Raw genomic sequence first — 17,390 nt, 5'->3', positions numbered from 1 at the left:
CATAGGAATAATGGCCTAATGAAAGATCAATTATATGTGAAATATGTGGGAATGTAGTAGAAAATATCAAGTTTGCAGAGCCAATAATGGTCTCGTCTCCACTGCATCAGTAATGGTGGGAGTGGGCACAGTGATGGAAGATGCCAAAGCCAATGATGGTCTCGTGATTCCGATCTCATGGCACCATCGTTATTGAGAGCACAATGGAAATGGCCTTCTTCTGAAGGGTCGGGAGAATCTGTGTGGGAATTCTCCTTGGAAACAAATATCCTATATGTTACCTTATTTCGTGGACACAGAGTGGTCAAATTCCCAAAATTGATGTGGAAGCTCTAAAAGGTCCTCTTATAGAATTGTGAGAAGCATCGTTCTATTAAGTTTTTTAATTACTATGAGAACGATCTATAAACACATGATGGCATATGTCTCAGTAGTATGACTGGTGTTTCTCAATACATTGATAAAGTTTTTTAGAAAATGTTATGTCATTGATATAATTATGGTTGAAAAAATATAGTGGCATTTAGTTTGGCCAACTATTGTCACATGTTTGAGTCTATGTTGGAACTGGCCATTCCAAAAATAGACAAATTGATTTGCAGAAATGATTAACTACCAGATATGATGAAGATATGATAGTGAAGATGGAATCAAAGGATAGTAGTTGTAGCTACATCAGAGATTGGAGGATTATGGATAATCGAGTTTGTGTGCGTTTTTGGAATAGACTCATGATGATAGTGTATCACATACATTTATTAGTAAGCAAGTCTAGGGTGTTTTGTAGTGGTCTTGTAAAGTATGTACCTAGTAACTCCAACAATTGAAGTGTGAAATGTAAGCCCAATGAGGCATGTGTACCCACATAAAGTTTGTGGTAATATTAAAACCAGTTTGTATTTGCAGTGTTGGTTTGTAACCACGTGCGAGAGTGAAGTGGATAGGGATTCCTGTAGCCATGGTTTAGGGTCAGCCGACAACACCCTTGGCATGCTTGAGGGTGATGTTGGCATTATGATACAGGTATGAGACAAGTGTTGTCGTTGATGGAAACTCTTTCAGATAAAATATCACAGTATAGCAGGTAAACAACAAGAATGAAGAAAGAAAGGTATACGCAGGTTCACCATTAACCATGCAGCGTATACACGCAGGTTCACTGTATACAAAGTCGTGTATACGGAAAGGTATATGTAGGTTCACTATATACCAAGTCGCGTATACACGCAGGTTCACTATATACAAAGGCGTGTATATCGTACACACGCACCTTCACAGAAGGAAATGCGCGTACGTGTTGGAAAACTAAGTTTTGGTCCGTGGTATTTGAACCATGGTATTTTGGTATTGGTTCATGGTATTTGGTTTGAGGTATTGACCCCAGGTATTGGGTCCAAGGTCTCGGTCCTACGTGGTTTTGGACCATGGTATTGAGAGAGGCCTAAACTTATATAAGGAGAAGAAGATCATTAGGCCAAAGTGCAAGTGTGCAAGTGATGAATATCTGATGAAGTGTGAGATCTAGTATGCAGGGTATGGGTATGTGATGCTTTGCTAAGGATGCACCTATGTGGCAAATGAAGGTTGATGGACTAGGATCATGAAGACTAAAATGCATTATAATTATATGGTATGATCATGAATAGTTCAGATCTTAATACTGATGCGTGTCTTATCCTTTATATCTAATGATCTGGGTATATCTAAAGTAGAAAATTGCACCGAAGGTATAAGTAATTATTTTCAGATCTGTACGGTGGTTCCTTTTGGTGAAAGGGCTTATACACGCTGCTTCGACACAGCCAAGTAGCGTATACATTATGAGATTTGATATTTGAGGTTGTTGTTGGTTCTAGTGGTTGTTGCAGAGTTTTGGGTTCTTCTCTGTGTTCTGGTGACTGTGTTTTGATGACAGGGTTTCAGTGATTCAGTTGTTGGGTGATTCAGAGATTGATGATGCAGATATAGTTGATGGTTGTATTGTAGTAGTGATTGATTTTGTATTGATGGATCCAGTCTGAAAATTTATGAAACATGGTCCCTGGAAGAAAAGAGAAGGTCGTAGCCTTCTGTAGGTCGGCGCCTACGTACTAGTAAATATATCGGCTAGTATAAGAGCTAGGGTGTTGTAGCTCCCTTCCAGTAGAAGCTGGAGAACGAGAGAAGGTTGTAGCCTTCTGCAGGTGGGTGCCTACGTACTGGTATGAGTCTGCGCTAGTACAAGATTGTAAACAGGTTTTTCTTATCTTAAAGAAAACAGCAGCAGGTGGTTTTTGTCCCACATTGGGTTTCCACCTTATATCATGGTGTTCATGTGTGTCTCTTACTTGTGATGATCTGTTCTGTTTTTACTGCACCTAGTTATTGTTTATATGGTTAATGATGTTTTGATGCATTGATCAAAGATCAAAATATGATGAATTAACTGAATCATAAGTTTGCTGGATATACGCTAGTTGCATTAAACACAGTTGTGTGTACACGCGAGTTCCCTTAACTGAAGTAGCGTATATGAGTATGATTATGGAAATGAAAAAGTTATTGATTTGCTAATATTGATTCACCCGCCCCCCTCTCAGTATTATTTCCAACAATTGGTATCAGAGCAGTTCCTTCAGAAAAATCTTGGTCGCTTGAAGTAAGATCCATCATCATGAGTAATCAAGAAAGAAAGGGATCCATCAGACCACCAATCTTCGATGGGAGTAATTTCGTTTACTGGAAGATAAGAAGCACAACCTATCTACAATCGCTTGGAACAGATATTTGGGAAATCATGGAAGGAGGATATACATTTTCATCAGCAATTCCTATAGATACGACAGGTAGAAAGCAATATGAAATCAATGCCAAAACTGTTACTATCTTATTGGGAAGTTTGTCAAAATCAAAGTTTGTCAAGATCATGCAGCTCAAATCAGCCAAAGAAATATGGGACAAAATCATTCTAAGCTACGAAGGAGACTCTCAGGTAAAACGTGCTAAGCTTCAAACTCTCATAATACAGTATGAAACTCTTAAGATGCATAGTGATGAAAGCATAGCTAGTTACTTCCTTCGTATATATGAGGTTGTCAATTGCATGAAGAATCTAGGTGAAGAAATTAAGGAATTTGTCTTAGTTGAGAAAGTTTTGAGATCATTGTCTGCTAAATTTGAACCCAAAGTGTCTGCCACAGAAGAAAAGCAAGATCTACAGAATATCACTATGACGTAGCTTCACAGAATATTATCTGCTTTTGAAATGAGAAAAGGAGGACCATCAAATATGGGAGAAGCCACATTTAAAGTATTAACAAAGGGAAAATAAAAACTCAATGAATCGGGATACATTTCAGAAGAAGAATATGAGGTAACTTTTGTCAAGAAGCTTCAACGGGGATCTGGAAGGTTCAAAGGTAAGTTACCCTTCAAATGTTTTCCTTGTGGTAGAGTTGGTCATTATGCTGCTAGATGCCCTCATAACAAAGGAAAGATGCTTGAAGAAGGTAATAGAAGCTATTATACTCATGATAATAGTGATGGCTTGTCCAATAGTGATGAAGATAATCAAGAAATTAAACTTCTCATGGCATATGAAAATAATGACGTAGAAAAAGAAGAAGTTACCAGATTAAAAGTTCAGATGGAGACAGTAACCAGAGCAAGGGAGTAGCTGCAGGATGTCGTAAAAGATCAGAGCATAACAATCCAGAGACTTGAATCTAAGATCCTTTCTCTAAAACAAGATCTTGAAGAATCAAAGAAGCAGAATGAAGAAGCTCTTCAAGAAGAAGAACGTGAAGTACTTGAATTAAGGAAACAAGTGGAAAAAGGAAGAAAACCTGAAGAAAACATAAAGAAGAAATATCTGGAAAAGGAAGAACAACATTAGGTTGAGGTAAATATCTTAAAACGTAAATTAGAAGAAAAGGATAAACTGTTACGACTTCAAGACAGTACTAATATTTTGGATGATATTCTTAGTAGTCAAAGATCCCCTGCTATCAAAACTGGTCTTGGTTTTTATGAAACTGTTGAAGGTGAATCTGGCTCACAGGGTGAGGTAAGGAACTCTAATGCAAAACCTGAAATTCTCAACAAGGAGATAAGAGGTCAACCCCAGCAACAACCAAGGAAAGAAATTCTTCAAAGAAATTCTTTTGCTCCTAACTATTGAAGTGATAGACAGTTATTTCCTCCGATGAATAATTTTGAAAGTTATGAATGTCATAATCTTGGACATGTTGCAGCGAGATGCAAAAGTAGAATGGTTCAAGACCATCACACAGAAAGATCATCACGTTCCAGGTACTTTAAGGTTATTGTTTTGCTTGCAATATGTTTGGTCACAAAGCTATTGATTGTAATAAAACGAATATGAAACATGTAAGATGTTATGCATGTAACAATTTTGGACATAAAGTAAAGGAATGCAGGAGAAAAATTTAGACACCAAAGTAAAAGGAGCATACATCATCCCAATCCCAGGTATTGAAGAAGACATAATTATTGTCAAAAAGATGTGGCAAACTCAGTTAGCAGACATAACAAACCCAGGGTAAGCTGAAAGTGTAAACCTTCAGTATTCCAATTTTCATACGCAACTATTATAAAGCGAAGTCGCGTATATACGCGAGTTAGAGGCTGCATAGTTGCGTATATGGTGCTCTGAAGAAAAAGCAGCAGGACAGACTCAAGAAAAGAAGTCTGATATGGTTGGCACAGGTACAGGGGGAGCATATGCTTCGAATAATGCGTTGTTGGCATTATGGTTAGAATTCTTTGGTGATGATGGTTATGTGGCTAAATGATACATCTTGCTACTTATTGTTGGTTGTCCAAGAGAATGGTATTGCAGGTTACAGGTTTGGATGCTGGTGACAGATGCTTATGGTGCAGGTCATATATGGTACTCGGCATGTGCTCAGGGGGAGCATGGACGGATTGATACATCTTAGCATGTACAAAGGGGGAGCTCAATCAAAGATTTTAGCATGTACTAAGGGGGAGTATCGACAGCAGAATGTATATCAAGGGAGAGAATATCTTGGTCTACCCTTTGCCCTTGATGTCAAAGGGCAAGAGTGACTTGGTGTGGTTGTTGCCATCAAGTCCAAAGGGGGAGATTGTTGGCATTATGACAGGTATGACACAAGTGTTGTCCTTGATGGAAACTCTCTCAGATAAAAGATCACAGTATAGCAGGTAAACAGCAAGAATGAAGAAAGAAAGCTATATGCAGGTTCACCATTGACCAAGCAGCGTATACACGCAGGTTCACTGTATACAAAGTCGCGTATACAGAAAGGTATACACAGGTTCACTATATACAAAGGTGTGTATATCATACACATGCACTTTCATAGAAGGAAAGGTGCATACATGTTGGAAAACTAAGTTTTGGTCCGTGGTATTTGGACCATGGTATTTTGGTATTGGTCCATGGTATTTGGTCCAAGGTATTGACCCCAGGTATTGGGTCCAAGGTATCGGTCCTACGTGGTTTTGGACCATGGTATTGAGAGAGGCCTAAACCTATATAAGGAGAAGAATATCATTAGTCCAAAGTGCAAGTGTGCAAGTGATGAATATCTGATGAAGTGTGAGATCTGGTATGCAGGTTATGGGTATGTGATGCTTTGCTAAGGATGCACCTATGTGGCAAATGAAGGTTGATGGACCAGGATCATGAAGACTAAAGTGCATTATCATTATATGGTATGATCATGAATAGTTTAGATTTGAATACTGACGCATGTCTTATCCTTTATATCTAATGACCTCGGTATATCTGAAGTAGAAAATTGCAGTGAAGTTATAAGTAATTATTTTCAGATTTGTATGCTGGTTCCTTTTGGAGAAAGGGCGTATACATGCTGGTTCGACACAGCCAAGTAGCGTATACATTATGAGATTTGATATTTGAAGTTGTTGTTGGTTATAGTGGTTGTTGCAGAGTTCTGGGTTCTACTCTGTGTTCTGGTGACTGTGTTTTGATGACAGGGTTTCAGTGATTCAGAGATTGATGATGCATATATAGTTGATGGTTGTATTGTAGTAGTGATTGATTTTGTATTGATGGATCCAGTTTGAAAATTTATGAAACACGGTCCTTAGAAGAAAAGAGAAGGTCGTAGCCTTTTGTAGGCCGGCGCCTATGTACTAGTAAATATATCGGCTAGTACAAGAGCTAGGGGGTTGTAGCTCCCTTCCAGTAGAAGCTGGAGAATGAAAGAAGGTTGTAGCCTTCTGCAGGTGGGTGCCTATGTACTGGTATGAGTCCGTGCCAGTACAAGACTGTAAACAATTTTTTCTTATCTTAAAGAAAACAACCACAGGTGGTTTTTGGCCCGCATTGGGTTTCCACCTTATATCATGGTGTTCATGTGTGTCTCTTATGTGTGATGATCTGTTCTGTTTTTACTGCACCTGGTTACTGTTTATATGGTTAATGATGTTCTGATGCATTGATTAAAGATCAACATATGATGAATTAACTGAATCATAAATTTGTTGGGTATACGCTAGTTGCATTAAACACAGTTGCGTGTACACGCAAGCTCCCTTAACTGAAGTAGTGTATATGAGTCTGATTATGGAAATGAAAAATTTATTGATTTTCTAATACTGATTCACCCCCCCTCTCATATTATTTCCAACAGGTGAGCCGAGAAAACCCTGGGCCTGGTTAAGTTGGGTTTGTCGTGAGCCTAAGTGGCTTAATTGAGTGCCTTTGTGACATAGTTGAGCCCATGTGGTTGAATTGAGTGCCTTGGTGGAAGAGTTGAGCCTTTGTGGTTGTGTTGAGCTTGCATGGCCAAATTGAGTGCCTTGGTGGCATAGTTGAGCCCTAGTGGCAATGTTGAGCCTTGGTGGTTGAGTTGAGCCTTGGTGGCTGAGAGCCCTTGTTGGCATGGTTCAGGGTAATTCGATAAAACCCAGAGCATGGTTATGGGTAATCTAATAAAACCCATAATGATGATGTTGGAGGGGGATTTACAGGTACAGGTACATGCGTACAGTTATAATGGCTGACATAACCATGTATGTGAAGGACATCCCACTAAATTGGCAGCTACAATGACTATGCACCCATGCATTCTGGTGGATGGTTGTTCCTTTATATGGACGTTGACATATTATCTTGTTATGTTTGACCACAACTAGACTTTGCAGATTGATATCGAGACAAGTAGTCATTAAGGGGGTGTGTTGGAAAATGTAATTCCTACTTGTCTCAGTTGTGATTTTTGTTATGTAAAGGAGTCTACTCCTATTAGTTAGGAGTTGTTTCCTAGATTGGTGTGTGGTTTAGATATTCTCTTGACCAAGTGATTGTGTGTCCAAGATAGTTTCCCTATCTTGAAACAACACTTCATATATTTATTTGTAACATTATTTGATTAGAGACAATATAGATTTCCTTATGGAAATTTAACACAATTTATCGATCAAATTTTATTCCAACAAAATTTCAACAAGGAAAGTAAATTGCTAGTTGCCAAAAGCTACTCCACCTTCTCCTCATGCGAGTGAAAAGGCTTCATAATTTCTTGTCATTATTCATATTTTCTAAAGGCTTAATTTTATTTTCGTGAAAATCACACAAGTGAGAAGACTTCATATGTTCTATTATTCACATGTTTTGAAACATTATTATTTTTTAATTATTTATATAAAATTGTAGAAAATTTATCATTTATAATTATATTAATGGTGAGTGGGTGTATTGTTAAGGCACTCCTTGTGATACGTCACAGGGTCAAATCCCCTGTGATTGCTTATATATATATATATATATATTAGAACTAAAAATTTCACACACACACACAGATGTATATATATATATATATATATATATATATATATATATATATATATTAGAACTAAAAATTTCATTTTTTTATTTTTATTTGTTATATTGTTAGAAATGTTTATTTTAGAATAAAGTTTTTAAAATTTTAATTTAATCATCAATAATTAATAAGTGTAGGTTTTAACTTCGCACAGAAATTACCTGCATACAAATTCTAAAACACAAAAAATAAACAATGCGAGAGCATAACACATAAAACACATATACATAGAGATTTTCCCCTGTATCCCAAAACCAGGACTACCAGCTTGATTTTTCATTATGTTCCTTTCAATGCTATAATACATATATATACATATCGAAGCATCCAATACCATGGACTGAAAACCATCGCGCCCAAAACCATGTGCGAAAACCATGCACAAAACCATAGGTAGGTTCGCCCACCTAATATAGGGTCCCAAAAAAAATTCGCTGGGGCACTGCCCCTGACCCTATGGAGGGGGGCTAACCACCCCCCTCAAACCCCTCGTATAGGGGGGACTTTGCCCCCCGCTCTAACCCCCCGGTTAACTAGGGTGGATAGTCATGGAAAGAATATAACACAACCCAACAATAAAGTGGATGTTTTTTTTTATTATAAAGTTTGGAGAAGACATGATGAGGAGCACTAGGATTTTCACAGGTATAATATCCAAAGTTGTTGTCAGCTGACTTAAGATCATATATGAGGTTCTCGAAAACCAAGATTATAGAGAGGTGTTGTATTGGTGTAAGGTCAGTTATGGAAATGGTCACGCTAGTAATCTCATTAAGCAGTCTCGACCTCTTTTAAGACCACGGGCATCGAGATTTTTGCGGATCACAAAGAAATGACAGCCTGTGGTGAATGAAGGTTCATTGGTCATAGATATGCTCCTTCTCCCCACAAATCTGATAAGAAAATACTACAAGTATATGTATATATATATAATGTTTTTTTATGGATCTCCACAAAATATGTGCAGAATACCTTTCGTGCCACCTTGGATATATGACTAGCTTTTAAGTGTCACATAGATGTGGAGGGTATTCTTTTTTTTTTCTTTTCACCTCTAAAGATTTGGATCCGTTTCATCATAATTTGCAATCAGATGATGAACTGCGATGAAGAATTTTGATCTAGTTTTGGTCTATATATGAGATATGGAACCTTCCTTTCTATGTTCAAAGGAATTTTCTTTAGAATGAAATTTTGGATGGGGAGGAGTCCTTTCAAGTTTTTGTGAAAACTCTCAATTGGAAAACGTTCCTTTTAAGCGTTCAGCCCATGGATCTAGTCAAAGATATGAAGAAGAAGCTCTTGTATAATTTGGGTATATCGAAAAACCTACATAATCTAATTTATGAAGGAAAATCATTACAATATGTCATCTAGGTGAAATACTATGGCATTGAATGAAATTCCACAATTATCATAAAATTGAGGTTGGAAGGTGGAGCTCCAGGAATGAGCAACCCAACTAGATCAGTCTCGCTAGCTAGAAATCCAATGGGTCCAACCCATTTCAAGGATGTTGTAAAAGAGAAAGTTGCTACAATAGACAGACAATCAAAAAATATGTCAATCCCAGATCCTTACCTCATTGAAAAAATGGAAAAAGCACCAGATATATTAGTAAATTTATTAGAAGTAAGTGGTTTTTTCATATTCCTCCAAGCTAGATCTCTTATTTGCCATGGGGACATCACTAGGGAGCAATATCATACCACGTGGGTTCATATTGGGGGATATATATTGAGGAAAAAATGACATAATATATTGAGCATATAATATGGGGTAAAGAGTTTTTATATTGGTAGGGACACAAAATGGAGCTCAAAGTTAATGAAAAAATATAAAAAGGTTTAAAAAATGTTAATGAAAAAATGAATACCTACAATATCTAGTGAAAGTCAAAGTTTTTTAAATTGGGAAGTTGTATTGAGTTCGTATTGGTAGGGAGTTAAATAGTGTGATTTTAGAGGTATTTTCGAATATGTACTCAAATTAAGGGTATTGTTTAGTATGTCATGAACGCATGTGATATGTCAAAGATTCGTTGAATGAAGACCCCATGTTATTTGCAGATTTAATGGTTTTTGGCCCAAGTATGAAGATCTACATCAATGGGTACTCCCTAATTGGACTAATAAATGTGATATTTACTGATGTTTCAAGGGGGTTTTGTGGAACAGTTTTATGTTCGAGGAGATCTGGATTTATTTTTTTAAATGAGGGTCCATGGTTTTTAAGAAGAGTGTGCCTCTTCGTAAATCCATGGTTTTCAACTTTTGATGCCACAATAATGACGATTACGAAGATGTTGGTATGGGTGAGACTTCACAACCTCCATCTCCCTTTCTGGAAGCACCAAGTTTTAGAAGGTATTGGAAACACATTGGGGAGGTTTCTGAAGATAGACTGAGAAAGAATGGAAATAGGTATTTTTACCTTTGCTATGATTTGCATAGAAATGGACCTTGGTAAAGGTCTACCAGATCACATCCATCTCGTTCACAAAGATTTTAAGTGGGCTCAATTGTTAGATTTTGACAATACAACATTTAGATGTCAGATTTGTCTTCAAATAGGTAACAAGGAAAAAATGATAAAGAAAAGATCTCAAAACTCAAAGGGGTTTGAGTTTCCTCATCCTTAACTTTCAAAAGATGAAGACTAAGAAATTGATGAGTTTTACCACAAGGAAAAAATGATAAAGAAAAGATCTCAAAAGTCAAAAGGGTGTCAGTTTCCTCATCCTTAACTTTCAAAAGATGAAGACTAAGAAATTAATGAATTTTAACAAACAACGGAAGAAAATAATCAAAAAGGTTCCCAAATGGAGGAGGTTGAAAAGAAGCAGAATGATATCAAAAGACACACAGAGAGATGCTACTAATTTAGCAATGATCTAGGTTCCATAAAAACAACATGAGGAAACATGTAGCTCTCAAGGAGTGAATTGACCAAAATGAACACATACCTTTGAGAGTTCAGACTTGGACAAAGAGATGTCCTTAAAATTTAAAGGAGAAGAAATGGAAATAGTAATTGCCAACTTCAATTCTAGGGGTTGGAAAAAACTTCAAAAAAAGAAAAGTAAAAAAGAGAAGCTCAATTTATCTGGCTAAATGTGTTTGAGATTTTTGTGCATGTTTTGAGTACAGGTAGGTATGCTATGTGTGTGTTAAACACATGCACAAAGTAATTTTATTTTTGAATAAAATTACAATCTTTTTCTTCCGAAAAAATAGGCATGTGGTAGGGATTTAACCTATATAGAATATCTACAAAAAAAAAATTAATAGTAGTTAGGATAGAAGGTTGAGATTTATCTCAAAGATAGTTATTCCCCTTTTTCTTTTCAAAAAAAGTTGTACCTTTCAAGATTTGTTATGGTTTTTTGAGCATGGGGTATCAACAACCCATGATGTTGTAACAAAGCCTATTTATATGTTAATAATTTCCATAATAAAATGGGGATGAATCTCTATAGTTAAAAAGTTTGTCACATATTTTTTTAAGGTATATATATGTTTATTTTTATGGTTTTTTTAATTTTGGAAATGTGAGATATATGTAACTCGTATACATTGATGCCTATCAACATTTACCAACCACTTAATTTATATAACTAGACTAGTTGTTAGATTTTTGTATATCTTACTCTTTTTTAAAAGAATAATATATTATAAATAAATATAAATTTATTTTAATTAGTTATTTATAATTTTACTAAAATAAATAAATATATATATTTTTTAAATTTAAAATACTTAAAGAGAGAGTCATAGATCTTGCAGTGGCATTAGAATTAAAGTTTCCCTCAACAAATTTATAATACAAATGTCATTTCATTATGTCATTTTATTGGTAATGGTTTATTTTGTTAGTTTTGGCTTATCTCTAAAAACATAAATGTTAGATAATGATTTTTCTCACATTAGAAGCTATGGAAAAATGGAAAAATGGGGTGTTAAAGGATATGGAAAAATTTTGTTTTTTTAAAAATAGTTTGGTAGGAAGTGAATAATAGATAAATTCTTGACATTAGAGTTATTAGTATTTATGGATTATTTTAAATTATATATTTAAAATAATATTTAATAAATAAATAATTTATCATAACATTTATATTGAGTATGTATATTTAAATAAATGTAGATTCATATATATTTATTAAATATTGGAAAATCCCCGGGTTAGATAGCACTTTATTAATGGGAAAATACGGAATCAATTTTCCTTAATGCAAAATTTATTCAATATTAAAATTGTATTTTTAATATGCCAATTTTTTATTAAGATTGAGCTTTTTTAATGTGTAAATTTTTTATTACTTAATTTTATTTGATATATTAAAATATTTAATATATAAATTTAATTTTATAAAGTATATTTAAATTAGTTAACGTTCTTCATAACTCTGAGTTTAAATCTATTTAGTCTCTTTTAACATGTTAAGGAGTGAATGATTAATATTATTATTAATTATTTACTTCAATTATGGTTTTATATTTTTATGATTAAGTAAATTTAGTTAATGTAATTCACAAGTTTTTCCGAACATTGCAAACAAATTATGAAACGTAGATTCATTCGGATGCATTGTACATTATTTCTGGTGGTGGTTTCTTGTGGTGGTGTATGTTAATATTGTTTTTTTATTAGTATTTGAATCATATTTTTCATAATAATAATAATAGATTAAGTATTATTAGAAACCTAAAATCTTTGAAGTTTGACTATTGTAATTTAAATTTACAAAAATTTTGATGAAATTTAATCAAAATCTTAAAACAATTCCCATAATTTACTAATTATTATTTTATTATTATATTGTTTATATAATTATATTATTGAAAAAATATTGGCGATTCACTGAACGCTGGAAAATAAGTCAAAATTAATTGAAAAATGGATAATATCTGCTATTTATTTTTAAAAAATAACGTTGTTGTCAATTGAAAATATAGAAAATAACGTTAAAAGTGATACTGAAAATAACGTTGATCTTAATTGAATGGATTGAAAAAAAAGGTTTAGAGAGATATATCAACAGCCATTGCTTGGGCGGTTGGTCGTACCAGATTTGCCCAAACATAAATTCCATGAGTTTTTAATTTGTTTTATTTGAGTCGTTATTTTTATTTTTATTATTATTTCCTAAAATTAAAATGTTAAGTTATTAAAGGTATATAATTTAAATGTTTTAAAATGTTGAATTGAATTCATTTTTATATTAAAATTACAATATATTTTTAAAAAGAAATATTATTATTTAGGTAAAATATTGGATTAAATGTTTATGGAATTTTGGATAGAATGGGTGTTTTGTTAAGATTTTTTTATATAAAATTATTGGTTTAATTTCTTGCCTGGATTGAATTAATATATTGAATATGGTGAATATATAATCTTGTAAAAAATATTAAATTAAACAATTTTATTTCGAGAGAGATTTTGGAATATAGTTAAAATTTGGTGGTTAAAAAAGAAACCATCTAATTGACTTTGTTCTGGTTTATATATTCCGAAACCCTTCGTTTTCGTTCATATATTTCGAAATCCTTAATCAAGTTGCAAGGGATTGATTCAGGATAAAGATTTTTTCTCAAATTAAATTTGATTTTATATTCCTTAAAAAAAAATAAGATGTGGTGCTCAGTGCTTCACCAACTATAGGAATTGATTGGAGTGTAAGGATTTTTCTTGGAAGTTTAATTTTCTATTAAAAGAAAATTAAGATGTGGTGCTGAGTGTTTCTTGACCAGCCATAGAAGGGGAAAAATCAAGCAATTAAGATGTGGTGCTGAGTGTTTCTTGACCAGCCATAGAAGGGGAAAAATCAAGCTGCGTGGAAGAAGAAAACCCACCTACGTCTCTGTTCTATAAATCTCAACGCAGGGATTTGTCTTTCCATGGAGCTGTTCATTTCTGTCTCCTCTGGTTAGTCTTCGTCTTCACTTCTTACAATTGGGTCTTACGTTTAAGTCTTCCCGGATTCTATGAAAGTAGCACTTACGAGCTACTTCTTCCAGCCTCTGACTGCAAATCAGCTATGTGTTATGTACAATCTGAGAAACCCTACTGGTATAAAATGGGTGTCTTTGCAGCAATAACCGTTGCAGGTATTACGTCGATTTTTCTGGGGGCAACTGTTGCTGGCGAAGAGATTGATTTTTCTTCTTTTGAAATCGATAGAGATGCTAGTAGATTCTTGATGTTTAACGCCACAGTAACACCCCTTGCCCAAGCCTTGGAGCTGACGCCCGACACAATCAATCAGCAGTTTTTCATATCAAATAAATCCGCAAGGGCGATATTTCATACAAAGTTCAGAGTGTACGGACGAAATAAGACTGCATCTTTCAATATGTCATTTGTTTTCAATATTCGACCTGTGAATGGAAACGGCGGCGAAGGTCTGGCTTTTATAATAACTTCCCATGAATGTATGCCTAATAATAGCTATGGCCATTGGTTGGGACTGTTCAACGCCTCCACTAATGGCAGTAGAACTAGCAAGGTGTTAGCAGTCGAGTTCGATACAAGCAAAAGCCCAGATACTAACGATCCCGATGGCAACCATGTAGGGATCAATGTTAATGGCATAAATTCTATATATTTTAAGTCTCTGGACGAGAAGCAGATTAATTTGAAGGGCAATTACGACATCCAGGCGTGGATTCAGTACGATGGCAATACGAAGAAGCTGGACGTATACGTGGCAAACAAGTCTGATCCGATGCCATCGCAGCCCCAGGTGACGGCTATCATCCACCTCTCTGACATCCTCGACAAGAAGGCTTATTTCGGCTTTTCCGCGTCAACGGGTGTGGCAACAGAGCTCAACTGCGTGAAATCATGGAATTTCACAATTGAACGGCTGAGCTGGCCAGACAAGGCATTAACTATTGCTCTTTCGGTCTGCCTTCCTGTTGCAGCAATTGTCACCACCGGAGGGATTATAGTGATCCTCAAGTACCGTAAAGCTGAGGCAGAGGAGGAGAGCAAGTTACTCGACGAGTTAGATAAAATTCAAGGCAGGCTGAAGGAGTTCAAATACAAAGACCTGAAGATCGCCACCAATAACTTCAGCCCCGCAGCTTTTCTTGGAAGAGGCGGCTTCGGAACCGTTTACAAAGGAGTTCTGCCAAAGGGGAAAAATACGGTTGCGGTAAAACGCGTGACCAAGGATTCTAAGCGAGGTAAAGAGGAATTTATCTCAGAAATCAGCGTCATCAACCGCCTCCGCCATAAAAATCTGGTGCCGCTGCTGGGGTGGTGCCATAAGAATGGGGAGCTGATTATGGTTTATGAATACATGCCCAACGGTAGCCTGGATAGACATATTTTTAATGATGATGCTGCAGGCGGATTTCTGAACTGGGAGCGGAGATACAAGATTGTCTCCGGCGTCGCCTCGGCTCTGCTGTATCTCCACGAGGAATGCGAGCAGCAGGTAATCCACCGGGACGTGAAAGCCAGCAACATCATGCTCGATTCCGAATACAAGGCCCGGCTCGGCGACTTCGGTCTCGCGCGTCTGATTGAACTCGACCGGAGATCCTTCACCACAACTGCTGTAGCGGGCACCCTGGGCTACATCGCACCAGAGTGCTTTCACACAGGGCGCGCCACTGCAGAATCCGATGTGTTTAGTTTTGGCGCCGTCGCCCTTGAGGTCTCCTGCGGAAGGCCTCCCAAATCTAGCACCCCAGACCAGCCAGATCTGGTCGGTTCGGTGTGGAAGCTGTATCGTGAGAACAAGCTGTTGGAAGCTGCTGACAGTCGTCCGGCTACGCTTGGAAGCGGAACCATTAACGAGGAGGACATCAAACGTTTGCTGGTGTTGGGACTGGCGTGCTCCCATCCGAATCCGGAGGTCCGTCCAAGCATGAGGGAGGTTACGCAGATACTGGCTCGGACTATGCCTCCACCATTGGTACCTTTCTTCAGGCCGTCGTTCGTCTGGTCCCACGACAACAGTCTCGGTAGCAGTTTCACCACCAGCTCACTAACTAGCAGCGGCAGTGTACCGGCCTCCGTGAATTCTTGACAACCATGGAAACGGAACCCGGAGGTAATTTGCGGATTCCTTGCTGTTGAATATTCACTGCTATTCATTAGCGTTGGGGCTGAGTGCCAACCTTTAAACCGATGCTTTATTCTGTAAGGCTTTTTATTGTTTGTTCCTAATTATCATTTCTGTGACGTGAATGTTCATGCAGTCAAGCTTCATAAGATGTTATAAGCTTAATTTCAGTCAGATCGGTGTGTCTGAACAGAGGGCAAAAAGATTGCGTCGCGACTTTTGAATCGTACATGGTGTACGAATTGCCGATAGAATCCCAGTGAAAAGACTCAGTTTTATGAAGATGCCCTAGCGTCTTTGGCTTTTGTATATTATGAAGCCTAAGCTCTTTCAGTTTAACTGTTTTATTCTTTTCTTCTTGACAACAAGGTGAAGAAAAGACTTGGTTTTATGAAGTAGCCGTAGGGTTTTGGGCTTTGGCTTTTGTATATAACAAAGTGTTTTCATCTTTTCTCCTTGACAACAAGGTGAAAGAAAAGACTTGGTTTTATGAAGTAGCCATAGGGTTTTGGGCTTTGGCTTTTGTATATAACAAAGTTTTTTTTATCTTTTCTTCTTGACAACAAGGTGAAAGAAAAGACTTGGTCTTATGAAGTAGTCATAGGGTTTTGTCTTTTGTATATAACAAAGGATGGTTGTGAGCTCTTTTTAGCATGTTATTTCTGGTTATATGTATTTTATTGAGGGTGTAGTTTAATTATTTGATTTAGCATGTTATTTGTGGTTATATGTATGTTACTCAGGTGTAGTTTGTTTAATTAAGTGAGGTTTTGGATTATTTTAAGTATGAGTTAAAATAATTTTTTGTTTGTTATTTCTGGTTATATGTATTTTATTGAGGGTGTAGTTTAATTATTTGATTTAGCATGTTATTTGTGGTTATATGTATGTTATTCAGGTGTAGTTTGTTTAATTAAGTGACGTTTTGGATTATTTTAAGAATGAGTTAAAAGGATTTTTTGTTTTTATTTTATTTTTTTTATTGGGAATGAAGTGTAAGAAATTTTGGGTATATAATAAATTCATGTTTTTAAAATATAGTTTTGAATTCAAAAATGAATTATTGTTTTGAAATTTTTTGGGATCACTAAGATTAAGTAGATTACTTAAATTTGCCATTTCAAGAAATTTTTACAAACATTTGGGTAAAATGATAAAAACTTTAGACTACCAAGGTAGCTAATCTCTAAATGTAATAGATTACATGTACTAAATGAAATGACTCAATGACCTTTACTGGGTGATGGCATATTCTTGTTTAATGACTCAATGACCTTTACTAGGCGATGGCATATTCTTGTTTAATGACTCAATGACCTTTATTGGGTGATGGTATATTTTTGTTTATTTGAATGTCTTTATGATTATGAATAAACTATTTCCTCTCACATTAAATATAATTCTCAGGGGATTGTGTAAACTGTAACATTCACTTTGTGTAGAAGATGGAAAGTCACAAAATAATTTCGTCT

The 17,390-nt window shown here is 35.8% G+C and overlaps 1 pseudogene; it reads left to right on the top strand.

Annotated features, from left to right (window-relative positions):
* Nucleotides 1-13,627: 13,627 nt before the first annotated feature.
* Nucleotides 13,628-16,592, top strand: LOC149156000 (putative L-type lectin-domain containing receptor kinase S.5 pseudogene; annotated as a pseudogene).
* Nucleotides 16,593-17,390: the final 798 nt, after the last annotated feature.

The sequence above is a fragment of the Pinus tabuliformis genome, chromosome 9, assembly GCF_031772625.1.
Source record: "Pinus tabuliformis cultivar Carrire ecotype Pingquan chromosome 9, CPIR1, whole genome shotgun sequence".
In the NCBI taxonomy this organism is placed as follows: Eukaryota; Viridiplantae; Streptophyta; class Pinopsida; order Pinales; family Pinaceae; genus Pinus; species Pinus tabuliformis.
This window is presented reverse-complemented; position numbering and strand designations above follow the sequence as displayed.